Source organism: Elaeis guineensis, chromosome 1 (genome assembly GCF_000442705.2).
Source record: "Elaeis guineensis isolate ETL-2024a chromosome 1, EG11, whole genome shotgun sequence".
Classification (NCBI taxonomy): domain Eukaryota; kingdom Viridiplantae; phylum Streptophyta; class Magnoliopsida; order Arecales; family Arecaceae; genus Elaeis; species Elaeis guineensis.
In genome coordinates, this window is record NC_025993.2 from 112,554,317 (window position 1) to 112,566,036 (window position 11,720).

The 11,720-nt window shown below is 35.4% G+C and overlaps 1 long non-coding RNA gene across 1 annotated transcript; it reads right to left on the bottom strand.

The window, feature by feature from the left end:
* Positions 1-3,152: 3,152 nt before the first annotated feature.
* LOC105038585 (uncharacterized) lies at positions 3,153-5,212 on the bottom strand. The gene is made up of 2 exons (XR_830754.4): positions 4,904-5,212; positions 3,153-4,180 (listed from the first exon to the last, which is right to left on the bottom strand). It is a non-coding gene; the product is annotated as an uncharacterized lncRNA (long non-coding RNA).
* Positions 5,213-11,720: the final 6,508 nt, after the last annotated feature.

The following is an 11,720-nucleotide window of genomic DNA, read 5'->3' on the forward strand; positions in this document are numbered from 1 at the left end:
CTTTTCTTATAGAGAGAAATAGGGCTAGGACCGATGAAGGAAATCCAGGCTTTGAAAATCTGCGATGTAAGCTTGAAAATTTTGTAGATGAAGTTTAATTATATAATGATCACGAACTTATAGTAAATAATTATGAATTTTGATATATGAATTTGTATTTGCTTTCGGATTTAGATGTTCTGAACTAATATTGATTTAATTATCTGATGAATAAAGGAATTGAATCTTTTTATTTGATGGATTTTAGATGATTATGATGGATTGGCTTCGTGTTATCGTGGACTCTATCCCTCGATAGCATGATCGTTTTATGTTCTGGATTTAGAGTGTGACACTTGGATCTTATCTAATATATTTTTCTTATTTATCGTATTTATAATTAATTTACGATCATGATTTAGGTAATACGACCGATTGTCCTGGCTGATAATTATCATGGACCGATATTATTTTATAAGATAAGAAGGACAAGAAAGGCAAAAATTAAAAAAGAAGGTCAAAATCTTAGGCAGCATTTGCTACGGTTTTTAATTTTTTTTTAAAATTATAGATAAAAAAATTATTTTTATTTTTTTAAATTAAAAAATATAATTGATTCTTTCCCTTTTTTTTTTTAAATAATATAAATAAAAGATCATAATGAAAATCAGAAGTATAGAACCAAGCAAACGTGGAGGCGATGGACATCAAGAACGCATAGATAGCACACACTTTTGAGAGAATGAACTAACAAGAACGAATAAAAAGATACCGAGGAGGAACGAGTAGATGGACAGCGGCAGAAGACGGACACTAAAAATAAACAAACGAACGAACAGGACAGCAATGAAATGATAGCAAGATGATGGGATCAAAGAGGACAACAATAAGGTGGCGGACAAAATCACTAAAGAGATGGATGGCGGCGACAGCCTCAAGGAGATGATAAGAGGAGACAATTAGTTCGAAGGGGTAGCGACAAATGGTGGATGACAAGAAGAACAAACAACACACAAGGTCATGCGAATGGAGAACAACCATCACATAGTTTTTGATGTGGTGGTGGTGGGGTCGATGACGGTGGCATGCAACCAAGTTTAACATTACTGATTTTATTTACGTTGTATCCATGTCAATATTTATTCGAATCATGAAACGAGTCGACATCACGGTAGCCTACTTTTTGACAATTCCCATTCCCTTATCAGTGGTGGTCTTAATCTTTCATGCAGATCCTTCTGGCAGCAGGGAGCTACGCTTGCCACCTTAAGCATGTTTGCGGGGTTGGAGCAACGATAGAAACACTTCCTTTTATGATCGAATTTCTCCATAGATGACCGGATCCTTAGTTCACAAACATAACTTAATTTTCTCAAAAAAAATAGCAGATAAAGAGATCCTTGTGTTTAAAAACCAACACAGGCCTTCTCAAGTAATAATAATGTAAAAAGTACAAGGTGTCTCCCAAGAAACGAAGGGCACTGGCATTGGCTTAAACAACTGCAGGCATTTGATTGCGTACTCACTTAACATACAAATATCTTATAATCCTTTATCCATTGACATCCTGAATATAGTTTTTAATTGTTTTGAGTCAGAATCACTCAAAATTCCAGTCTAAGCCACCCTGTGGTTAATAAAAGTTATTGAACCAAAGAGCTGAAAGGACATGGTTCATAAAAAAGACATGCAGCAGTGAAAGTAAGGAGTTTAGCATTGTTCTTGCACAGCTGAATTGGTTTGCAGTGGAAGATACAAAATAGCCATGAGCTTTAGAAGGGCAGGAAATGTTTGTCATGTCCACAACACTAACCCACAGGCTTAATATCATTACCATATTTTTGCACTATAAAATCCTTCTTCGCCATTCTCATCTAAGAGAGTGACAAGCAGAGACAACCTTCACAAACATGGGGAATAATGTTGCTTCCAAGGAGGAACATAGCATGATAAGCACAACTGCTGATATGTCTATAAACACAGCCTAGAGGAATATGCAGACTTCTAGGTACTATGCTTGATATTTATGTTACTTTAGATGATAGTTAAACTAGGGTAGTCAACTATATTGCGTTTTAACAAATGAAAGCAGAAAAATGCTTGTTACTAACTAAACACTGGTCTTCGTTCATTTGCATAAGATATCTATCTTTATCACTAGTTTTTATAGAGGGCAAGGACCAAACCAAATCCTTGCCAATTATTAAGAACAAAAAGGTGCCTTCATACAACATTATATGAAAAATAATTGAGAAAGCATGCAAAAAGTAGGATGAGAAATTAAATAATCCTTTTATAGGTGAAATGCGTCTTCCTTGCTATGATGCAAATCATGCAAGAAGTGACAACCTGCTACAGTAAAAAAATCTTGATGTCGATGCAGCGACAAAATATTTCTCGTGTGATCTATCTTAAATTATGGCTGCTGCTCTAGGATAGATGTACCATTGCCCTAACTAGTTTATCTATATTGAAAACTCCATGAGACAAAACTGACTCCTACATTCTTTCTAGTTTCATGACCCCAAACTTGAGAGTCCAAGGGCTTCTGAATGGATAGGGGAATATCAACAAAACTTTTCTCTGCTACCCTCCATTGTTCATATTCAAAATCCTTTTCTCTGGAACATTGTTCAATGTGCAGCTTCTGTAAACTCCTTCAAGGTGTCTCATATTTTTCGAGAAGCGAACCAGCCCATGGATAACTTAGCCAGACTCCTTCAAACAATGATTTCTTATTCTACTACATCCCTTCCAGCACAATAAAAACGCCGGTACTGGCTGATAGTGCTGGAGTATCTTTTTTTTGTTTGTAATTAAGCCCTTGTTCTTTGTTTTTTGGGGCTTATGACCCCCCTTATGTAGCCCCACACCCCCCCCCCCCCCCCCCCCCAACCCCCGGCCCCCCAACAAAAAAAGAGAGAGAGAGAGAGAGAGACTACAGATGGATGTTTCTAAGTGTACAGTTATCTCTAACAAAATTTTCAGGCCATTGTGTGATTAAAGCATAGACAACCTTAAGCTTCTTAGGTTTTACTTTCTTGGTCAAACCAGCAATAGTTGGCTATGGAAATGCAAATATTTTATAATTAGCAGCACACACAAGTTTTAGCATGGAATCAGCAGTTTGTCATTAAGAAATGCTCTGAATTCACCACACTGAGATTTGAAAGTTAATCAAAGTTCAAAAGTACTATCATGTAAAGCAGCTTAACCATGTTTGATGCTCCAAGTCGTTTAGTTCGGTCCGAATATGATCACTACCATTTTAGTAGGCAAATTAACTGAATGCCTGAAACATTTTGTAACCATTGTTCTTATCATTCAAAATTAAAAAGACATTTTCACTCGCTCACCTTTATACAAGAAGAAGCTTCTTTACAAGTAAGGGGAGGCAATGTTCCGGACATCCGAAGGCATTAAAGCCAAGACCATTAACACAACAAGTATGCATATAGGAAGCAGTAATAGCAAGAAAGGCGGCGGAGGCAATGGAGGCAGAATTAGTGGAAGAATGAGTAAGGATGCAGTAAGGCAGATAAGTACCAGAAATGATTCCATGCTGAAATAGCTCGAAGTGTAGGCTCTATGGTCCTGCCCATGTTGTTGAGGCCTTTTGTTGTTGTTGCTCGATTCCCTTGCGAATCTATCTCTCCTTGCTCTGCCTTCCATCATACAAATCCAACAAGCCCTTGAGTTAACCTTTGGCAATCTGGAGTCTGTGTTCAATATTTCAAAATGCATTTAAGTTCCAGAGTCCAGGTTTATCAATCCCCACAGAAAACACACAGGTCCACTGGGATCTTGCGTCGGAAACCACTGGTTGCTAGTTAGAATATTGATAGCCTTCTTTTTCTCCACTTAAATGATATGATGCAGCTGACTGGAAGCAAAATTTCTCATCAATTTCAAGTTCCTCTTATCCACTTCACAGGCTAAAGATACACATCCCAGATCACCAATGTGAGTTGTTAAGATATAAGAAAGCACTAAAATGGGAACTGGATGGCCAAAATCTGGCCTGACGTATTGATGCAGCTACGGTGGAGCTTATGTCTGACTCACAGTAAGCACAGGAGTTGAGATATTGATGCAGAAAAACTTCTGGATGCCAAATAGTTTTGAAGGAATATTGGATGTTATGATTTCCAAAAGCAGTGACCAGATTCACAAGTTCTTGGAGTACATTGGCCTTCCACTGCTGTTAATTTCAGCCAAAATTGCAGTCAATCCATCATTAAATCATCGAAGATAGTATAAGATCTAAATCAAACTGCCTGATAAAATGAAAATTTTGGAACGTGTAGTACCAGATCAAAGTATAAGATCTAAATCAAACTATCTGTTAAAATGAAAATTTGGAATGAGAATCCACATCAATCCAACATATTTAACATACAATTTTCAGCGCCCCCCCCCCCCAAAAAACCAAAAAAAAAAAAAAAATCAGGTCCAAAAATATGGGAAAAGAAAAGGAACTAATAGTAACAACGAAGAAAGAAACTTCCACAACTTGAACCAACAGGCTTATAAGAAATCATCACCCAGATCACACAATACAGCTTTAGCATGCAAGATTTTTCCCCCTTGTTTTTACCTTTTCATGATGATGGGAGATTTCCAACTTGACCACCAGATGAAAATATACTCACAGCATCAAAAAAAGAAAAGGAAGAAGAAGAAGAATAAGAGGAAAGAAATCTTGATTCTGAAAGTTCATTTAATGATCAGAGGGATACAGAATCCTCATCCAAAACATCTATAACAGGATCAAAATGTGCTCTAAGTAATGTTTTCACTATGAAGAAAAAAAAGAACCTTGCATTAAGAAATCTATTGATGATTGAAACAAGCACAGACCGATCAACCAAGTCCACAACAACAAATCAAGAAAGAACCATCGAGAGACAAAGCAAAAGAATACCTGTCCTCTTTCTTGCCACTTCTGGAATTAACTCTTTGGCATTCCAACCCTCCTAGACTGAATCTACCCTTTAAAAAACCAAGATCAAGAACATTAAAATAGAATGACAAGTGAGATCACCGCATGTGATCTCCCATGCTCTTTATTTTTTCCCCCGTAAGAGAGCAAAACCAAAACCCAAAAAAAAAAAAAAAAGGAGAAACCAACCAAGAAAAAACAATGGGCTGGATGGAGAGAAGAGAGAGGGCGGTGGCAGTGATTGTGTTTGATGGGAAAGTGTGAACCGAGGGATGTCCGAAAGGCAAAACGCAATACCTTCGATGTTGAGGTGGGCTGCCACCTTTTCCCTTTTTTTTTGTCTGTTGTTTGGTGAGGATGGCTTGCGTCTGCGTCTGCTGCGAGTGATATCTATGGATTCTGGGAAGGTGGGGAAGCAGTGGTTTTGAGATATTTGGGGTGGATACACTGCATTCTTCCTTCCGTCCAGTACACTCCCCCCATGCAAATGAGGAGGGTGGCGGGCCACATGTTCTTTTCTTTTCTTTTCTTTTCTTTGAAAAACGCAAGGCTCTTTGATGTTTAAGGTTCCTCTCCCCTGGCCACCTTTCCATCCCCCCCCCCCTCATCCACCTGTCACCCCTTCTCTAGATCCCACTACAAGTCAAAAGTCTCCATTTTTTTTATTGCCTTGTCTTTGTGTGAGAATTAACATTGTCTTTGCTCCTTCTACGAAAAGGAAGTCATTAGACCTAAGGCTGATCACTTATGATTTGCGCCCCCCCCCCTGGTGACCAAATCAACCTTGGATGCTAACATCCCATTTATAGTAATCTAAAAGAGAGATTCACATCTTATGCGATAATTTCATAATTATAAAAATAGGAAATCTCATTAGATAGCAGCTCAAGTTGAATGGAGCCATCATTTCAAGATCTATAGTTCACTATAGGAACAATTGAATTTGAATTGATATTATCGATGCTTTTAAGTCATTTGCCGATGCTCAAAAGACGTTTCACGTAGCATCAAAGAAGAGTCGGCGATGCAAGCATGGAAAACTAATTTTCTCACGTTTTATTTTCCGTTGTAATTTAGAGTCAACAATAATCCTTTTTTTCTGTAGTGGTCGCACACCAAGGTACAACTTCAATGAAGTGTCCACACTCTCCTTGCTGATTTGTTTGGGTTGTAGGTCCACTTGAAGCATCTGGACTGCCTTTTTGAACTTGGAGTTAGATCTACATTTTGCACTTGCAGCAAATGAAACACCATAGATGTGCCAAAGGATATCAATTACAGAGCCCAACCCATATTGGGACCAGTGGGGCACTCTAACCAAGCCCATCTCTATATGTATCTATTTTACAAACACACATATCCACACTCTCTCTCTCTCTCTCTCTCAGCATGGGATTAAGTATGAAGAAATGGGATATAAAAGTTAATAAAATAAAGAGCTATGGGGGATTTTTTTTTTTTCTGATAGGGGCTGTGGGGGATGTTTAGTTGGAAATAGAAAGGCGAGTTGGTACTTGGATTCCTTCCTCTTCTTGGAAAACTGAGCTTCCGTACTGCCATTTGCTTGCCATTTTTCCATGCGCTTCCATGCTTAAATCAGAGCTCATAAAGTAATTAGGGCATATTTACTTGCTAGCCCCGGGTCTCCAAACCAATAAAATGAGCCAAAACCCTAAATTATGGTGGCTGCCCAAATTATCATATTTCCCTCGGTAGAGACCCCAAAACTACTTTACATTTTTAATTCTGTTTCACTTTTGGCAGGCTTTGGTAGCCACGATCTAAGAAGTAACCCAGCCTTCCAATTTCAGAAGCAAACAATTTCCAATTGCTAACTCAAGGCTACTCCCTATGAAACCATATATATTAGCAGTGATGGATCCTATCATACTTAATTCTACAGTGGGTGCGATTCAACTTTTTACTGCACAAAACCGGGGAAATTGGACCGGCTGGTTCAAACAGGAGCATTTTATGATCCTTGAAAAAATTGAAGAGAAAATAACCATCTTATCCGAGACCTAATTTTCAAACTCAAGATTGTTTCTATAGTACCATCTTAAGTTTGAAAAAAAGAGTGTTAACGTGATATTAAATATATTAATTCAAATCTGTTTGACATTTTTTTTATTACACATAACATATATTAGTCCAAATCTGGTTGACATTTCTCTTATTGGATACATAATTAGACTATATATTATGATTTACATATTTGGAAAGTAATTAATGAAAAATATAGAGATTTTATCTTCTCCTTCTTCTCTCATTTACTTTCTCTCAACAGATGCATAAATTATGAATTTAACTTATATATATATATTGATGCTAGACCAGTGATGGATTGATACACTAACACGGCAGAGCAAGTCATTTCCGTTCAATGATAAAAAAAATATTATTTTTGTAAAAAAAAAAAAATTACAACGAATTTGCAATTAGTTGTGACAGATAATCACCATATTACTCAATAAAAAAATTATAATCGATAAAATTATCTCATTTAATTGAATCTTCTATAAAATTTATAAATACATAAAAATAATTTTTCTTAATTTAAACAAATTTGATTAATCAAAAAGATGGAATTACAAATTATGAATGTAAATGCAAACCAAAAATATCAACAAATTAGAAAACATGGTTCAAAGATTTCAAATCCATTAAAAAAAAAAATTCTAAATTAAAATATTTACGGCCTGTACGTAGGCACAAAATACTCTTCAAACCTATTTCGATAATTCAATATTCAACCACCCACTGTACATCGACTTGTGGTTAGTCCAAAAATCTATGCTGTAATATTTCTTTTGTTCTACTACTAAGTTTTGTCTAGATTGCCCTTGGGGAAAAAAAATATTATGATGAAAATTTTATGATTACTAAATTCAAATCTCATATTCAACTCAAGTCAATCTAATTTAACTAAGCCTTATTTTAAAATTAGTTGGAGTTAACTACATGAATAATTTTTCTCCATTCTATTTTGTTTAAGAGCCATATTTTTTGAAATATATAATAATATCAAACAATTTTTGACCTACCTCTATCCTTTTTTTTTTTGCTACATATATTAAATCATTCCTTAGTGATAGTGCATTCCTCCATCTATTTGTATGTATTTGAGCTACCGAAGTTCTCCTTCTCTCTATTTCTTCTCAATTGATTTTATTTCTATTTTTTATAAATAACTTCATTTTTATTCAACATTTTCTTTTTATATTTCCATAAACCTATCTCATCATTCTTATTCCAGCTACACTCATTTAATACATATATCATTTTCTAATTCACAATATTATATACCATAAAGTATTGCTAATCTCTTTAACTTGATATCCTATGATCATATAATATTCTAATTACACTTCTCCATATTATCCATCCTACTTTAATTATATGCATCATAATATCCTCCTAAATCCCTAGTTCCTTATGAATAATTGAATCCAAGTATCGAAAATGATCACTCATTGGACCTTCATGATCCTTAATTTTTATTAATTTTATCTTCGCCTTTATTTCTAATTTTACTAAAATTATATTCTATACATTTTATCTTGTTCCTATTTAATCTCAAATCCTTAGATTTTAATGTACTTCTCCATAATTTCAACCAACAATTCACTCTAATTTTAGTTTTATCCGCTAAAACTATGTTATCAGTAAAAAGCATGGATTAAAAAATATCATTGTGAATATGTCTAGTAACCTCATCCATAATTAATAAAAAAAGGTATGAACTTAAAGTAGATCCTTGGTATGCTTTGGAAGGAAATCTCATATGGTCATCACACCCATCTTTCCAGGATGCTTTCCTTCGGATAAAGGGAAGTCTTTTATAAAGTTTTGAGGTTTGGTATGAGTGCAGAATTTCTTGTGGAAAAAAAAAAAAAAGAACCTAGGAATCTAGCTTAGAAGAGTAGTTGCATGAAAGGATTACGATAGAGAAACCAAAAAATATATAATAATTGTAGCAGCAAGGACTCTTGCAGTGTTACTGCGGGAGGAATACACAACAAAAGAATCAGCATTTTTAAGCGTATCAAAGCATGCAGTGCAAGTCGCGGAGGATGCAAATGGTGAAGAATAATTCATAGCTGACCTAAGTAGGATAAACTTTTCTAGTTCTTGCTTACCTTGGAGCCACTGTGTACTATTTACACTTCATTAACCCATTTAAATATCAGTATATGCAAAATTCAAAAGTTGCTAAATTTGTGCTATGGGGCACGCCAACACTCAAAATCTACTTCCTGATTCTAGGTGGAGGGCAAGTACATGATGTGATTCATTATGAAAAGATGATAATCAGATTAAAATAATCATGGATGTGGTGCATATATTGCCTTTCCTCAACCATAAGTTCAGCTAAAATGACATAACATGGCGCCTTTGTGGTAATTTGTTATTGGAATATCTTTGTTATCCAAGAGCATTATCTTAAGTGAACTATTGATGGCAATGTTACTGCTCTTCCTTGAGTAATTTTGTTGGCTTTTGTTTTATTTTAGGAAAATTGTTATCCGTAAATTCTTATTCTGATAAGATAAGATTCTCTCTCTTTTTTTTTGTTCCATGGTAGGATGAGATTCAGTAGTTGTTACTGTTGAGAACAAATCACCATTTTGCAACAAGAAACTTGGCTTGACAAATACTGATTCCTACCATTCTTGTTTTGAATATCCAGGACTCTGAGTCCAATTGGGATAATAAAAATCTAAGGCCAAGTTTTGGAAAGAAAATTAGGATTTTAAGGTTATATAGGTTTTTTTTTTTTTTTTTGATAAAAAAGAGCAAAGGAACTTCACTATAATCTTATGAAAATAACTTCCAGAGAATCCGCTCTAATTAAAGAGACAAATCAGTGGTATGACTATTGTTCCAACCTGTTTCATGCCTCTTCACACTTGCATATTTTGTTAGAAAATTGGCAGCTTAGTTTGCTTCTCGCATGATATGGTGACAAGAAAAATTAGGCCCGGTAGCATAAAGAGTCCTTAATTATATTTTGAAGTACGCCAGATGCTAAGAAGAATCATGACCATTTATCCAAAATATCATAGCCTTTGAGTCTCCTTCCAAGATGACTCAGTCAACCTGAAAATTCATTATACCAGTTTTCAAGTCATATCAAGCCACCAATTACTCTATATTAGTAGCTGACATCACCAAGATGGAAATCGCTGCAGCTAGACGGAATATGTAGAGTTGAATTTGGATAGGTTTGGTGGGGATTGGGTCTTATTTTTGTTTGGAATTACTACTATAATTCTATGTAATAATTATGGTTTTCTTGTTTTCTCATTTGGATGCCATTAGCATAAGAAATGGTTTTTGTTGAGATTTGAGGAGAAATATCAGAAAAGGTCAAAAAAAGTTTCCATATTGGTCAGGTTTATCCTTACAATTCTCATTATCCTTCATTTGTCTGTAATATGGATTATTTGAAAAGTAACTAAAATATTATTAAAATAATGAATGATGTTAATTATTAATATTAAAGAATTATTTTAATCTTTTTTTTTTTTTAAGTTAACTCTCTCTTACATTTTCCCGTATAACCTGCTTAACGTCCAAGTTCTAGCTTTCCTGCCATGAATCCATCACTGGAATGTCTAGTTTGACCTTATTGTAGGAGTGAATAAAGAAGATATTTGGTAATTATCGAGGGCTAGGTGGGGTTAAACTAGGCTAGTCTTATCCCATTCCCAAGCTGGTCCTAGACCAAAGGTATGTCAACCATGTCACATTTGGTGCCGAGCATTGCCTTGTGGTTGTCATTTGGCGATGAGTACTTTTTGTACTCATCTGATTAAATTTTAATGACTCCGGTGGGCCAACAACAGTCGATGGCGATATAAATAATAGTGGATCATACGTGGGACTTAACGAGGACTCCTTGTTCTAGACCACAAAATTGGTTAATGTCGTGGACCTATGAGATCCACTTCTTAATTAAGCCTAAGCATTTCCCACATGGTGGTTTTGTGAGGCTCAAACAGAAAAAGAGGGAGGCCTCATCTGGATTATAAGTACTCAGACCCAAAATTAGATTATCTGGATGCCAAGCAAAGAGGTGTGGCCATTTGGGCAAACCCTAATTCATCTATTGCGGCTTGATGCCGAGTTCTGTGTTTCTAATCTAAACATTCGAGCACCGTTTATAGATTACCACATGATTTACATCATAGCTAATAGCATCCACAGCACAATTGCGATGAGAAATACTGAAGTAATATGAATTCATTTGAACAATTTGTATCTTTGGAGCAAAGCTGCATTAACACTGGCTATCGCAAAAAGACTCTACCACTTGGTTGGGTTTAACCAAATGACGAAAATTATTACTAGGAATATAAATTAAAGAGAAAATAATTGCATAGTGATTAAAAGCTTTTTTAAAGAAAAGTTTACTTCAAGAGTATCCTGAAAGGACAACCGCCTTATCAGAAAAAAGAAAAGTTTACTTCAGTGGAACCGTTTGTAGGGTTGCAGAGGCTCTGATAGTTCATAAAGAATATAAATTAGATTTTCTTTTACAGTTAGCATGGTGACCATGTCCAGTGCATGTGGCTTATTGGCAGCCAAATTATAACCAATAACTCCTCTTTTTTTTATAGAGGGCTGACTTTCCTAGCTCAGATAAAAGAAAAGAAGGGAGTTCATAGTTTAATTTTATGAACTCCATTAAATGCCTACTTTGACAACAAATACATGCTACGATTGCAGAGCCAAACCTGAATTACTTGGAATGAAGCCGTTTTTTTTTTTTTTTCCCCTCCAAAAGCAGCAACGA